The 13,654-nt window shown below is 48.4% G+C and overlaps 1 pseudogene; it reads right to left on the reverse strand.

Annotated features, from left to right (window-relative positions):
• Nucleotides 1-5,547: 5,547 nt before the first annotated feature.
• Nucleotides 5,548-5,711, reverse strand: LOC132209202 (U2 spliceosomal RNA; annotated as a pseudogene).
• Between the last annotated feature and the right edge of the window lie 7,943 nt (nucleotides 5,712-13,654).

Below are 13,654 nucleotides of genomic sequence, written 5' to 3' on the forward strand. Positions count from 1 at the left end.
AACAAAAGATTGGGAGGAGTCCAGTACTATATCCCCGATTGCATTTTCCCAATCGGCTATGAAACCTGGTGTCCATTGTGACTCTGTTCGCGGGGGGCGGGGAATGCAGTCTCTTCAGATCTTTACCTGATGTCCATGGCAGTGATGGATTTCATGATGAATACGTATGCGCTAGATATCATACAATGTCTTGGTTTATTTTCTATTTAGTCTGCTGTACTTTACTCCACAGAGACCGAGATAATGGTCTGGGGACCTAGGTTTGAATCCCACCATTCCAGATGGTGGAATTTGAGTTTGAAAAAAAAATCTGGAAATAAGAATCTAATGATGACCGTGAATCCATTGTCATTGTTGGAAAAACCTATGTCCATTAGGGAAGGAAACTGCCATTCTTATCCAGTAATATCAAGATCCCATGAATGATTTTTTTAAAAAAAATTTTTTTAAAATCTCCCACAAATACATTTATCTCTGTCTTAATTTATTTGACAACCGACAGTTCAAACTGGTTGATGGCTACTTTCACTTTTGATCAAGTTGTGGCCATTTCATGGTTGAAACAAAAAAAAGAGCATGAATAACCACAGTTGCTCTCGTAGGAACAATGCATGCTCTGCCATGTTTGAAAAAAAAGCCTCATCTCACTTATGAGCCAGATATCAAAGCTGACCAGATCCTGATGCTGTGGACCGTGAAAGTGAAATTCTTCACCGTCTTATCCACTTGTGTTGCTATTTCAGGGAGCTATGAAACTCCCAATCTCCTGAAAACCTTTGAGAATTTCATCAAACTGACCCCCAATGGCAAGAATGGAGAGGGTCAGCTTGGATTGATGATCATAATTCAGGCTCAACCAATCTCCTGGAGCATTTTGAGAATGCAATTAGTAGTGAGTGTGGCCACCTCTCTGTACTATAGTGATACAGATCCTCTGATCGTGCTTGCCCCACATGGCTGATATTGAGTAATTTCTTGGACATGCTGTGTCAGGATCTCCTGACTTAATCCTGTCTCCCTTGCCCTGACTGAGAACTTTCCCTGAGACTTTGTGACGCGACTATTTGGTCGAAACATATGTTTGTTGCCACAGCTGCTGACAAATCCTTGACTGACTGCTGGTAATAACAGTGCTAAGCTGCCTGGCTTATGCCTGTGATAAACAACCAGGCAAGACAGGAGTACTGTGAAACATTAAGTTCTAGTTGAGACATCAAAGTGCAAAAATGCCAGAGAAAGGCAGAGATATTGTGGCAGAACATGTCTCAGGTGCTGAAAAGCTTGCAGAGTTCTTTCAGAAAGCATGTACTTTGCAGACAGGCAATTCTGCATCTTGATGTAGCATTTTTATCTAACTTCTGGCTCATTTTGCTACATTTGCAAATATCTCATGAGTTAGACATGAGTTGGGAAGCATGGACTGGGAGCAGTTGTTCCACGGTAAGGGAACTATAGACATGTGGAGACTGTTTAAGGAACAGTTGTTGGGAGTGATGAGTAAATATGTCCCTCTGAGACAGGCAAGAAGGGGTAAGATAAAGGAACCTTGGATGACGAGAGCGGTGGAGCTTCTTGTGAAAAGGAAGAAGGTAGCTTACATAAGGTGGAGGAAGCTAGGGTCAAGTTCAGCTAGAGAGGATTACATGCAGGCAAGGAAGGAGCTCAAAAATGGTCTGAGGAGAGCCAGGAGGGGGCACGAGAAAGGCTTGGCGGAAGGAATCCGGGAAAACACAAAGGCATTTTACACTTACGTGAGGAATAAGAGAATGATCAAAGAAAGAGTAGGGCCGATCAGGGATAGCATAGGGAACTATGATAACATAGGGAACATCCTTCAATTCCCTCGTCCAAGTCATTAATAAAAATTACAAACAGTAGAGGCCCAAGGACAGAGCCCTGTGGAACTCCACTCACCACTGACTTCCAGGCAGAATATTTTCCTTCTACTACCACTCGCTGTCTTCTGTTGGCCAGCCAATTCTGTATCCAAGCAGCTAAGTTCCCCTGTATCCCATTCCTCCTGACCTTCTGAATGAGCCTACCATGGGGAACCTTATCAAATGCCTTACTGAAGTCCATATACACCACATCCACAGCTCGACCCTCATCAACCTTTCTAGTCACATCCTCAAAAAACTCGATAAGGTTTGTAAGGCATGACCTACCCCTCACAAAGCCGTGTTGACTGTATTTGATCAAGCCATGCTCTTCCAGATGGTCATAAATCCTATCCCTCAGAATCCTTTCTAACACCTTGCAGACGACAGACTTGAGACTTACCGGTCTATAATTGCCGGGGATTTCCCTATTTCCTTTCTTGAAGAGAGGAATTACATTTGCCTCTCTCCAGTCCTCAGGTACGACTCCAGTGGAGAGCGAGGATGCAAAGATCTTCGCAAGTGGCGAAGCAATTGCATTTCTCGCTTCCCAAAGCAGCCGAGGACAAATCTGATCCGGGCCTGGCGACTTGTCAATCTTAATGTTTGACAAAATTTTCAGCACATCAGCTTCGTCTATCTCTATCCATTCCAGCATGCACACCTGCTCTTCAAAGGTTTCATTCACTACAAAGTTGGTTTCTTTCCTAAAGACAGAAGCAAAAAACTCATTTAGGGCTTCCCCTACCTCCTCAGACTCCACACACAAGTTCCCTATGCTATCCCTGATCGGCCCTACTCTTTCTTTGATCATTCTCTTATTCCTCACGTAAGTGTAAAATGCCTTTGTGTTTTCCCGGATTCCTTCTGCCAAGCCTTTCTCGTGCCCCCTCCTGGCTCTCCTCAGACCATTTTTCAGCTTCTTCCTTGCCTGCATGTAATCCTCTCTGGCTGAACTTGACCCTAGCTTCCTCCACCTTATGTAAGCTACCTTCTTCCTTTTCACTAGAAGCTCCACCGCTCTCGTCATCCAAGGTTCCTTTATCTTACCCCTTCTTGCCTGTCTCAGAGGGACATATTTACTCATCACTCCCAACAACTGTTCCTTAACCGTCTCCACATGTCTATAGTTCCCTTACCATGGAACAACTGCTCCCAGTCCATGCTTCCTAACTCATGTCTAATCGCATCATAGTTTCCTCTTCCCCAATTAAATATCCTCCCATTCTGCCTAATCCTCTCCTTCTCCATAGCTATGTAGAATGTGAGGCAGTTATGGTCACTATCACCAAAATGCTCTCCCACCACAAGATCCGACACCTGCCCCGGCTCGTTTCCGAGCACCAAGTCTAGAATGGCCTCTCCCCTCGTCGGCCTGTCAACGTACTGCGTTAGGAAACCCTCCTGAACACACCTTACAAAAACAGCTCCATTCAAATCTTCTGCTCGAAGGAGGTTCCAATCAATATTAGGAAAGTTAAAGTCACCCATTACAACAACCCTACTGCGTGCACACTTTTCCAAAATCTGTCGACCTATGCTTTCTTCAATCTCCCTGCTGCTATTGGGGGGCCTGTAGTAAACCCCTAACGAGGTGACTACTCCCTTGCTGTTCCTAATTTCCACCCATACTGACTCAGTAGGCAGATCTTCCTCGACAAAGGAAGCTTCTGTAGCTGTGATACCCTCTCTGATTAGTAGTGCTACACCCCCTCCTCTTTTCCCCCCTCCCTATTCTTTTTAAATGTTCTAAACCCTGGAAGATCCAGCAACCATTCCTGCCCATGAGAAACCCATGTCTCTGTTATGGCCACAACATCATAGCACCAGGTACCAGGGTCAGCAAGTTTGCAGATGACACAACGGTCGGAGGTGTCGTTGACAGTGTAGAGGGCTGTTGTAGGCTGCAGCGGGACATTGACAGGATGCAGAGATGGGCTGAGAGGTGGCAGATGGAGTTCAACCTGGATAAATGCGAGGTGATGCATTTTGGAAGGTCAAATTTGAAAGGATAGGATTCTTGGTAGTGTGGAGGAACAGAGGGATCTTGGTGTGCAGATACATAGATCCCTTAAAATGGCCACCCAAGTGGACAGGGTTGTTAAGAAAGCATATGGTGTTTTGGCTTTCATGAACAGGGGGATTGAGTTTAAGAGTCGTGAGATCTTGTTGCAGCTCTATAAAACTTTGGTTAGACCGCACTTGGAATACTGCGTCCAGTTCTGGGCGCCCTATTATAGGAAAGATGTGGATGCTTTGGAGAGGGTTCAGAGGAGGTTTACCAGGATTCTGCCTGGACTGGAGGGCTTATCTTATGAAGAGAGGTTGACTGAGCTCGGTCTCTTTTCATTGGAGAAAAGGAGGAGGAGAGGGGACCTAATTGAGGTATACAAGATAATGAGAGGCATAGATAGAGTTGATAGCCAGAGACTATTTCCCAGTGCAGAAATGGCTAGCATGAGGGGTCATAGTTTTAAGCTGGTTGGTGGAAAGTATAGAGGGGATGTCAGAGGCAGGTTCTTTACACAGAGAGTTGTGAGAGCATGGAATGCGTTGCCAGCAGCAGTTGTGGAAGCAAGGTCATTGGGGTCATTTAAGAGACTGCTGGACATGCATATGGTCACAGAAATTTGAGGGTGCATACATGAGGATCAATGGTCGGCACAACATTGTGGGCTGAAGGGCCTGTTCTGTGCTGTACTGTTCTATGTTCTATGTTCTATGTTCTATCTCCTGGTCTGGCTAATGTGAGAATTGGCTTGGTCATTTGCAGTTGTATCCCATGTTCGTGAATTGGTAATCTGATTAAACTCACAGGCCTTGACTTGAGAAAAATAAAGCACATATTTGATTGGTTGCTGTTGCACTCAAATGAAAAACGTGCAGTGTATATGCCATATCTTTTCCTAGCTCACAGTGTTTCCAAAATCTCTAGTTCAATACATCCCAAGTCGTCACCATCAAAGTCAAAACTAGTGAATACTTCGATCGCTTCATCTTTTGTTTTTTTTTTCTGAAATGCTATTTGTAATGAGGTAGTATTGGCAGGCAATTTTCTTTTACTTCTGTTGCCATGTGTGAATATTCAGGGATGGTGTTGGTGGGAAGATGCGACATGCACCACAGATGAGGCACGAACATTAGAACAAGTGCTGAGCATGCAGAAAAGGAGAGATTAACGGTTACCTTGGAAAAAGCATATTTGGAGAAAGTTGGGTGAGAGTGCTGAGAGAAAGCACTTTGGCGGCATGGTGGCTCAGTATTTAGCACTGCGGCCTCACAGCACCAGGACACGTGTTTGATTCCAGCCTTTGGTGACTGCCTGTGTGGAGTTTGCACATTCTCTCTGTGTCTGTGTGGGTTTCCTCAGAGTGCTCTCACAGTCCAAAGATGTGCAGGCTAGGTAGATTAGCCATGTTAAATTGCCTGTTGTGTTAAGGGAGAGTTTGATTAGGTGGGGTGTAGGTCTGGCTGGGATACTCTGAGGTTTGATGTGGACTTGTTGGGCTAAGGGCTGTTATGGTTCCAGAGTGCTGATCTGCTGGAGATTACAAGGTCCAGAGCTGGATGAACACAGCAGGCCAAACAGCAAAGGAGCAGGAAGTCCGATGCCTCAGGCCTAGACACCCTTCTTCAGTTTTTGATAAGGCTGTTTTTAAAATTGGTTTAACGAGACTGCACCATTCCTAGGAATACTGCAATACCAGGATGATGCATGGAGAGGACAGAGCAAGCTGCTGTTCTTAAAAATCGGTTTAATATAGGGTCCTTAAGTAAAGAACATATCAGATATTAAAAGCTGATAAGAACATTTTTTTTAATTTGAAAAAATATACTTTATTCATAAGATGTATAAAAAAACACATTCATACACCTACCCAGTCATGCAAGCTGCTCTGGGTTACCCAGGGCATACGTACACCAACTAAAGGGAAAAAAAAAACAAAACATCGAAGAAAAAAATCAAAGCAAAGAAAATACACCGGCAGTCTTCACCCCGCACAGTCCCTATTGGCCCCCTGACCAGTTGGGGAAGGCGCCAGCTGGACCCAGTTACCAGATAGGGCCCTTTTTTTCTATTCTGGATGAGGGGTTTCATACGGTGGTCTTTCCCCACCATGCCTTGGCGGCGGCTGCCCCAAGCTTTAGCGCGTCACTCAGCACATAGTCCTGGACCTTGGAGTGCGCCAGTCTGTAACATTCGGTCGGGGTCAGTTCTTTCAGCTGACAGACCAGCAAGTTGCGGGCAGGTCAAAGAGCGTCTTTCACCGCATTGATGGTCCTCCAGGCACAGTTGATGTTGGTCTCGGTGTGCATCCCGGGAAACAGCCCATAGAGCATGGAGTCCCGCGTCACGAATCTACTCGGGATGAACCTCGACAAAGACCACTGCATCCCCCTCCAGACCTCCTGTGCATAGGCACTGTCCAGAAGGAGGTGATAGACAGTCTCGTTCCCGCTCATGCAGCCGCCTCAAGGGCAGCGTGCAGTGGCACAGAGATTCGGGGCGTGCATGAAGGATCTCACTGGCAGAGCCCCTGTCACTACCAGCCAAGCAATGTCTTTGTGCTCGTTTGAAAGTTCTGGCGATGAGGCATTCTGCCAAATAACTTTGGCAGTCTGCGCAGGGATACAACAGGACGCGATCCACCCTCTCTTTTTCCCAAAGCGTCTCGAGGATACTACGTGCTGACCACTGCCAGATGGCCTTGTGGTCGAAGGTGTTTCCTTTCAAAAATTTCTCCACAAACGACAGATGGTACAGGACGGTCCAACTACTCGGAGCGTTCTGCGGTAATGAGGCCAGGCCCATCCTTCACAACACAGGGGACAGGCAGAACCTCAGTCAGTAGTGACACTTGGTGTTTGCGTACTGAGGATCTACGCACAGCTTGATGCAGCCGCACACAAAGGTAGCCGTCAGGGCGAGGCTGGAGTTCGGTACATACTTTCTCCCCATTTTACAGGTCTTTGTACATGGTGTCCCTGTGGACCCGGTCCATCCTCCACCCCCAAATGAAGTGGAAGATGGCCCGGGTGACCACAGCGGCGCAGGTCCAGGAAATACGCCAGGGCTGCGCCACATACAACAGTACCGAAAGCCCCTCGCACCTGACAACCAGGTTCTTACCCGTGATGGAGAGGGACCAGAACGTCCACGTGCCCAGCTTCTGCTTCAGTTTGGTGATATGCTCCTCCCAATTCTGAGTGCATGTCCCAGCTCCAACAAACCAAACACCCAGCACCTTCAGGTAGTCTGTGCTGACGGTGAAGGGGATGAAGGAGCGGTTGTCCCAGTTCCCGAAGAATATGTCCTCGTTCTTACCCCTATTGGCTTGGGCCGCAGATGTCTGCTCACCGACGTCTACGCACACTCACCGACTGACGATCGGTGCAGAAGACGGCGACATGTTCCATGTACAGGAGGTCTTGACCTGAAGGCCTCCGCTGCCTGGGATAGTCACGCCCTTCAGGCTCACGTCCTTCCTGATGGATGCGGCAAAGGGCTCCACACAGCACACGAACAAGGCAGGAGAGAGCGGGCACCCCTGCTTGACTCCAGATCTGACGGGAGAACTGTCCGATTCCCACCCATTGATCGAGACTGTGCTAACGATGTTGGTGTAGAGCAGCCAGATCCAATTGCTGATGCCCTCCCCGAACCCCAATTTGGAGAGACCCTGTTGAAGGCCTTCTCCTGGTCCAGGCTGACGAGGCAGGTGTCCACCCGCCTGTCCTGCACGTAGGCGATCATACTGATGAACGCGAAACTCTCAGCGATCTTCCTGCCCGGCACAGCACAGTTTTTGTCAGGGTGATTCAGCAACTCCCAGACAGTCCTGACCCGGTTGGCTATGACCTTAGCCAGGATTTTGTAGTCCATGTTCAATAGTGAAATGGGACGCCAATGCGTAATTTCTTCCCTCTCTCCCTTCCTCTTGTAAATGACGGTGATGATGCCCTTCCTCATGGACTTGCACATTTCCCCTCTCTGAAGCGCACGATCGTACACCTCCAGCAGGTTCTGGCCGACCAGGTCCCACAGAGCGGAATACAGCTCGACCGGTAAGCCGTCGCTCCCAGGAGTCTTATTCCTCTCAAAGGACATGAGGGCTGTAGTCAGCTCGTCCAGGGATATCTGCCGGTCCAGCCACTCCCTCGTGCCGCCGCCTAAGACCTCCGTGATAGACGACAGGAGCAACTCGGAGGTCATGCTGGCCGCGGGCTTCGCATCATACAGTCTGGCATAGAAGGATCTGCTAATCCTCAAAATGTCAGGCTGAGACGACGTCACCGAGATGTCGTTCTCCTTCAGCCGGCTGAGCACAGAGCTCTTTGTGCACCTCCTGAAAGAAGAAACCCGAGCACATCTTGTCCTGCTCCACTGTGTGGACCCTGGACCGGAAGATTATCCTGGAGGCCTCCGTGGCAAAGGGGGAGGCTTGCTGGCCCCTCACCTTGCGGACGTCCTCCGTGACATCGACCCCCATTGACTGCAGAAGGAGCAGGTTCTGCGTCCTTTTCTGGAGTTGCGACAGCTTTCCCCGCCTTTCTCTCACCTTCCGAACACCCTTGAGCAAAAGTACCTCTTGATGTTCTCCTCCACCTTCTCCCACCAGTCACCCGGAGACTCAAAGAGGGGTTTCACGGTTCTCCAACCTGCATACTCCCTCTTAAGCTCCTCGACATACTCTGTGGTCAACAGAGTCGTGTTGATGTTCCACGTCCCCTTGCCAGTCTGCTGGTTGTCCTGTAAGTGACAGTCGGCCAGCAGGAGGCAGTGGTCAGAGAAGAACACCGGCTCGACGCCAGTGGACCTGACCGAGAACAAACAGGAAGTCTATCCTTGAGCAGATAGACCCATCTGGCTGCGACCAGGTGTATCACCGCTGCGCTCCGTCTGCAGGGGTGCTGAAGACGTCGAGCAACTTGGTGTCCTTCACCGTGTCCAGCAGGAATCTGGACGTGGCGTCCAATTTACTCTCCCCACCCACTGTCCCCACACTGGATCTTCCATCTGCATCGATGATGCAGTTGAAGTCTCCACCTAGAATGACTGGTCTAGGCATAGCCAGCAGGGTTGGAAGCCGCTGCAGGATGGCCAACCGCTCGCTGTGTACCACTGGGGCCCTCCAGCGTGCCTTCCTCCTTGGCTTCCGGACCGTTGTCCACTCCCCTGGGTCACCTGTAGCCTCCTCCATTGACTCTGGGTTGTCAGGGGGTGGGTGGGGGCAGTGGGGGAGAAAGCGGAGCGTGCAGGGGCGCTTTGCTGGCCTCGGTTCCATCCTGCGGGGCTGGTCCCTCCTGCACAGTAGGACAAAGGTCCTTGCATGGGCCTGGTGCCTGCCTCTCCTACAGGGGAGGGTGGGTGGGGGGGCTTGCCCCGCATTGCCGCTGCTAGTGACCTGGGCGTAGGTGGTCCCCCGCCACAGTCACGGCCTGCAGATGTAGCTCACTTTCCTACAAAGGTTGCAGATTTTTTCTTTTGTCAATCCTTTGCAAGGGGTCCATCCTCCTTGCAGTTCCATCAGATGGTGACTTTGCAGTCGGCCACCATGTGACCTGACCTACCACAGGCATGGCAGACTTTGGGTTGCCTTGCGTAGGTCAGGTAGTCCTTGCTCCCACCAATCGTGAAGCTGCCTGGTGGGTGTATGATGTTCCCGACTACGCCCGTCCTCAGCATCACCCTGGCCTGCCTCTTACTTGTCCAGATCCCAAAGGGGTCCAGGATGTTGGTTAGGTCCCCTTCCAAGGAAGGTCAGGACATCAGCTGCTGGCACATGCGGGTTGTACATGTGTACAGTCACCATACGGCTCCTCGGCACAGGCATCACAAACAGTGGGACAGCGGTCAATGCAGAGAGGGGGCCCCTCACATCCTTTCTCCTTGAAAACCTCCAGGAAGCGCTCACAAAGCTTGGTGCTCCTGATGGTTACATTGTAAAAACCTCCTCCAGGGAAATCCTGCAGGCAGTAAATGTCAGCAGCAGCAAACCCACAACAGTCCAAAATGACCCTCTTCACACAGAAGGCGCGGTCCACAGGTGCACCTTCATCCACCTTCTTCACGGAAACACAGATGGTGTTCCGGACCTCCTGACCCAGGGCACAAGCACTTGCCACAGCCATCCTTGCAGGTTTGCTGCTCCCCTGAACCAGCATTAGGCCTTAACCAGCATTAAGATCCACCAGTTGCAAGGGTGCACAGCCAACCTGACATCTTCCTTCCACCTTCAATACTCGCTCTATCCTCTTCTCAGTCCACAATGATAAGAACAGGTATAAACACACCTTTTTTTTTAATTTGAAAGAAAATATACATTATTCATAAGATCTACAAAAAAAACATATTTGTACACCTACCCAGTCATGCAGGTTACCCAGGGGGTACATACACCAACTAAAGGGAAAAAAAACAAACAAAGAAGAAAAAAAAACAAACAAAGAAGAAAAAAAGACAAAGAAAACACCCCAGCACAGTCCCCCTTGGTCCCCTGACCAGTTGGGGAAAGCACCAGCTGGATCCAGTTAACAAAGATAAACACACCCTCAATTTTAACCAAAGAAGGCCAAAAAGTAAAGACATTGTAATACTGGACTACCTTAGGTCCCAGTTACCTTCCATATTTTCCATCAGCCTGACTGAGTGCAAAGACTTGTAAGTCACTGCTGACAGTTTTTACTGTTGTTCCCGGACTCCTGGGTTTCCTAACCGGGGAAAACCGATAGTCGGTTTACACCAGTACTTTTTCAAGACCTTTTCTATAAAAATCTCTTTGCAATGAATGTAGATCATTGGAAATGTACCAATCAGATGAGGTGGGGCATGTCACTAACAAGCCTCATCAACCAGCTCCATGACTAGCGGATGGTCAGTGAGATTGCAGCAACAATCGGTACAGAACCGCACACTCAGAGAATGACCCAGCACAGAGGAAGGTGTTTCAGCGTGTCACTGTCTGCATCAGCTGTCTGTACAGGTAATTTCACCAGTCCCACCCATCATCGTCTTACCGATGCCCTGCAAATCTCTCATTGTTCAACTCTCTCCTGAGGGTCACGAATGATTCTGCCTCCAGCGCCCTCTCAGGCAGTGCGCAGCCAGCAGGAACCACTCGCTGATAACAGTGGGTCTATCTCCCTCGATATATATGACTTTTTGTTGCAAAAAAGGCAAATCACCACGGCCTCCCTCCAAACCCATCCCACTCCATGATCTGGGCTCATCCTTCCCCCCACTGCATCCCAAAACCAGCCCAGCCTGTCTCTGCCTCCCTAACCTGTTCTTCCTCTCACCCATCCCTTCCTCCTATCCCAAGCTGCACCTCCATTTCCTACCTACTAACCTTATCCCACTTCCTTGATCTGTCTGTCTTCCTGACCTATCCCCTCCCTACCTCCCCACCTAAACTCTCCTCTCCACCTATCTTCTTTTCTCTCCATCTTCGGTCCGCCTCCCCCTCTCTCCCTATTTATTCCAGATCCCTCAACCCATCCCCCTCTCTGATGAAGGGTCTAGGCCCGAAACGTCAGCTTTTTGTGCTCCTGAGATGCTGCTCGGCCTGTTGTGTTCATCCAGCTTCAGACTTTATTAGCTTGGATTCTCCAGCATCTGCAGTTCCCATTATCTCTGATTGCTGCAACTTGTCTATTCGAACCAGATATCCTAAATTATTTTAGTCCCATTTACCAGCATTGGGCCCGTATCCCTCTGTCCCTTTCCTGTTCATTTCCCAATCCTGATGCTGTTTAAGAGCTGTGACTGTACCACCTTCTCCATACATGCAGCATTCTCTACATGTAAAACTGTCCCTCAGGTCCCTTTTAAATCTTTCACCTCTCAACTTAAACCCATGCTCTCAGGTTTGGATTCCTTTCCCTGCAGGAAAGGTATTGCCAATTCACCCCATCCAAGCCCCTCGTGATTTTATAAACCTCTGTAAGGTCACGCCTCAGCCTATGACGTTCCAGGGAATCAGCCCCAGCCTATTCAGCCTCCTCTCCCTGTAGCTCAAACCATTCGATCCAAGCACCATCCTTGTAAATCTTTTTTTTTCTGAAACCTTTCAGTTTAACAACTTTCCTGTAGCAGGGATATTATAACTGAGTGCAGTATTCTAAAAGTGGCAATGTTCTGTACATCTGCATCATAATGCCCAAACTCCGATACTCAATACAATAAAAGCAAGTATGCCAAATGCCTTCTTCGCCACCCTGTCTAACTGTGAGTCCACTTTCAACGAACAATGCATCTGCACCCCAATGTCTCTGTTTGGTGACACTCCACAAAGTCTGACCATTAACTTATAAGTCCTGCCTGAGTTTGCCTTACCAAATTGCAACACCTCACATTTATCTAGACTTTATCTGCCACTCCTTGGCCCATTGGCCCATCTGATCAAGGTCCCGTTGTACTCTGAGATAACATTCTTCACTATCCACAACAACATGAATTTTGGGGCCATCTGCAAACTTACTAACCATCCCTCCTCTGCTTCCATCTAAATCATTTATATAAAGTTATGGATAAGCAGTGTCCCAGCACTGATTCTTGTGACACACCACAGGTCACAGGTCTCCAGTCTGATATATAACACTCTACCATCACTCTGTGCCTCCTGCCTTCAAGCCAGTCTTGGATCCAAACCACTAGCTTCCACTGGATTCCATGTGATCTAACCGGTCTACCATGAGGAACCTTTTCAAACACCTTTCCGAAGTGCATCCAAACAATGTTTACCCTCTCTGTCTTCACCAACCTTCTTTGTCACCTCTGCAAAATCCTCATGTTAGTGGGACTTGATTTACATCACACCAACACCAGAGTCAGATAACTGGGAACAGCATATGAAGCAAAATGTGTACATGAGATAACAAAGTGTGGAGCTGGATGAACACAGCAGGCCAAAAAGCCAGCAGCCCCAGAGGAGACAGCCACGCTGAGCCCTGCTGAGTTTTCACCATCACCCCTAGACCTCCCCCTGACTGAGGTCAAATGGTCAGTCCTCAGTAAGGGGCTCACCTTTATCCCCCTCCACACACACATCAATGAATACCACTCACGTTTGGACATCGAGCAGTTTTTCGGCTGCCTTCACCGCTCCACCTATCTTCTCCTCTCTCCCTCTTTGATCCGCCTCTCCCTATTTATTTCAGAACCCTCTCACCATTCCCCTTTTTCTGATGAAGGGACTAGGCCCGAAACATCAGCTCCTAAGCTGCTGCTAGGCCTGCTGTGTTCATCCAGCTCCACACTTTGTTATCTCGGATTCTCCAGCATCTGCAGTTCCTATTATCTCTGATACAAAATGTGTACGTTACTGGTTAAAAATACTGAAATAATTTCATTGTCTTCAACTTTAAAATCAAATGCTGGAGTCTGCAGCTCAAAAGATATCAGAAGCACTGGGGTGAGAGGAAACCCACAGTTCAGGAAATGCTCAGGAATCAGGGTGACATCATTGAGCAATTGCCCGTGTGTGATAACATCACCCACTTGAACACAGAGCATTCGGGTCTGCACAAACAGGTGATGTGCACAAAGGATGTGAGGGTCTGTGGAGTGATTGAAAGGAGATTGATCAGAATGATTCAGGAACTGACGGATATTAGTTGTAAGGTCAGGTTGGAGAAACTGAAGGTGTTCTGCACAAAGCAAACAAGACTGAGGTGATCTTTGACAAAGGTGTCTAGGTTTATGAGAGATTTAGATAAGGTAGATAAAGAGCAGCTGTTCCTCTTCACTTGTAGTAAAATTCTTAGAAACACAGATT

This window comes from Stegostoma tigrinum, unplaced genomic scaffold, assembly GCF_030684315.1.
Source record: "Stegostoma tigrinum isolate sSteTig4 unplaced genomic scaffold, sSteTig4.hap1 scaffold_70, whole genome shotgun sequence".
NCBI lineage: Eukaryota > Metazoa > Chordata > Chondrichthyes > Orectolobiformes > Stegostomatidae > Stegostoma > Stegostoma tigrinum.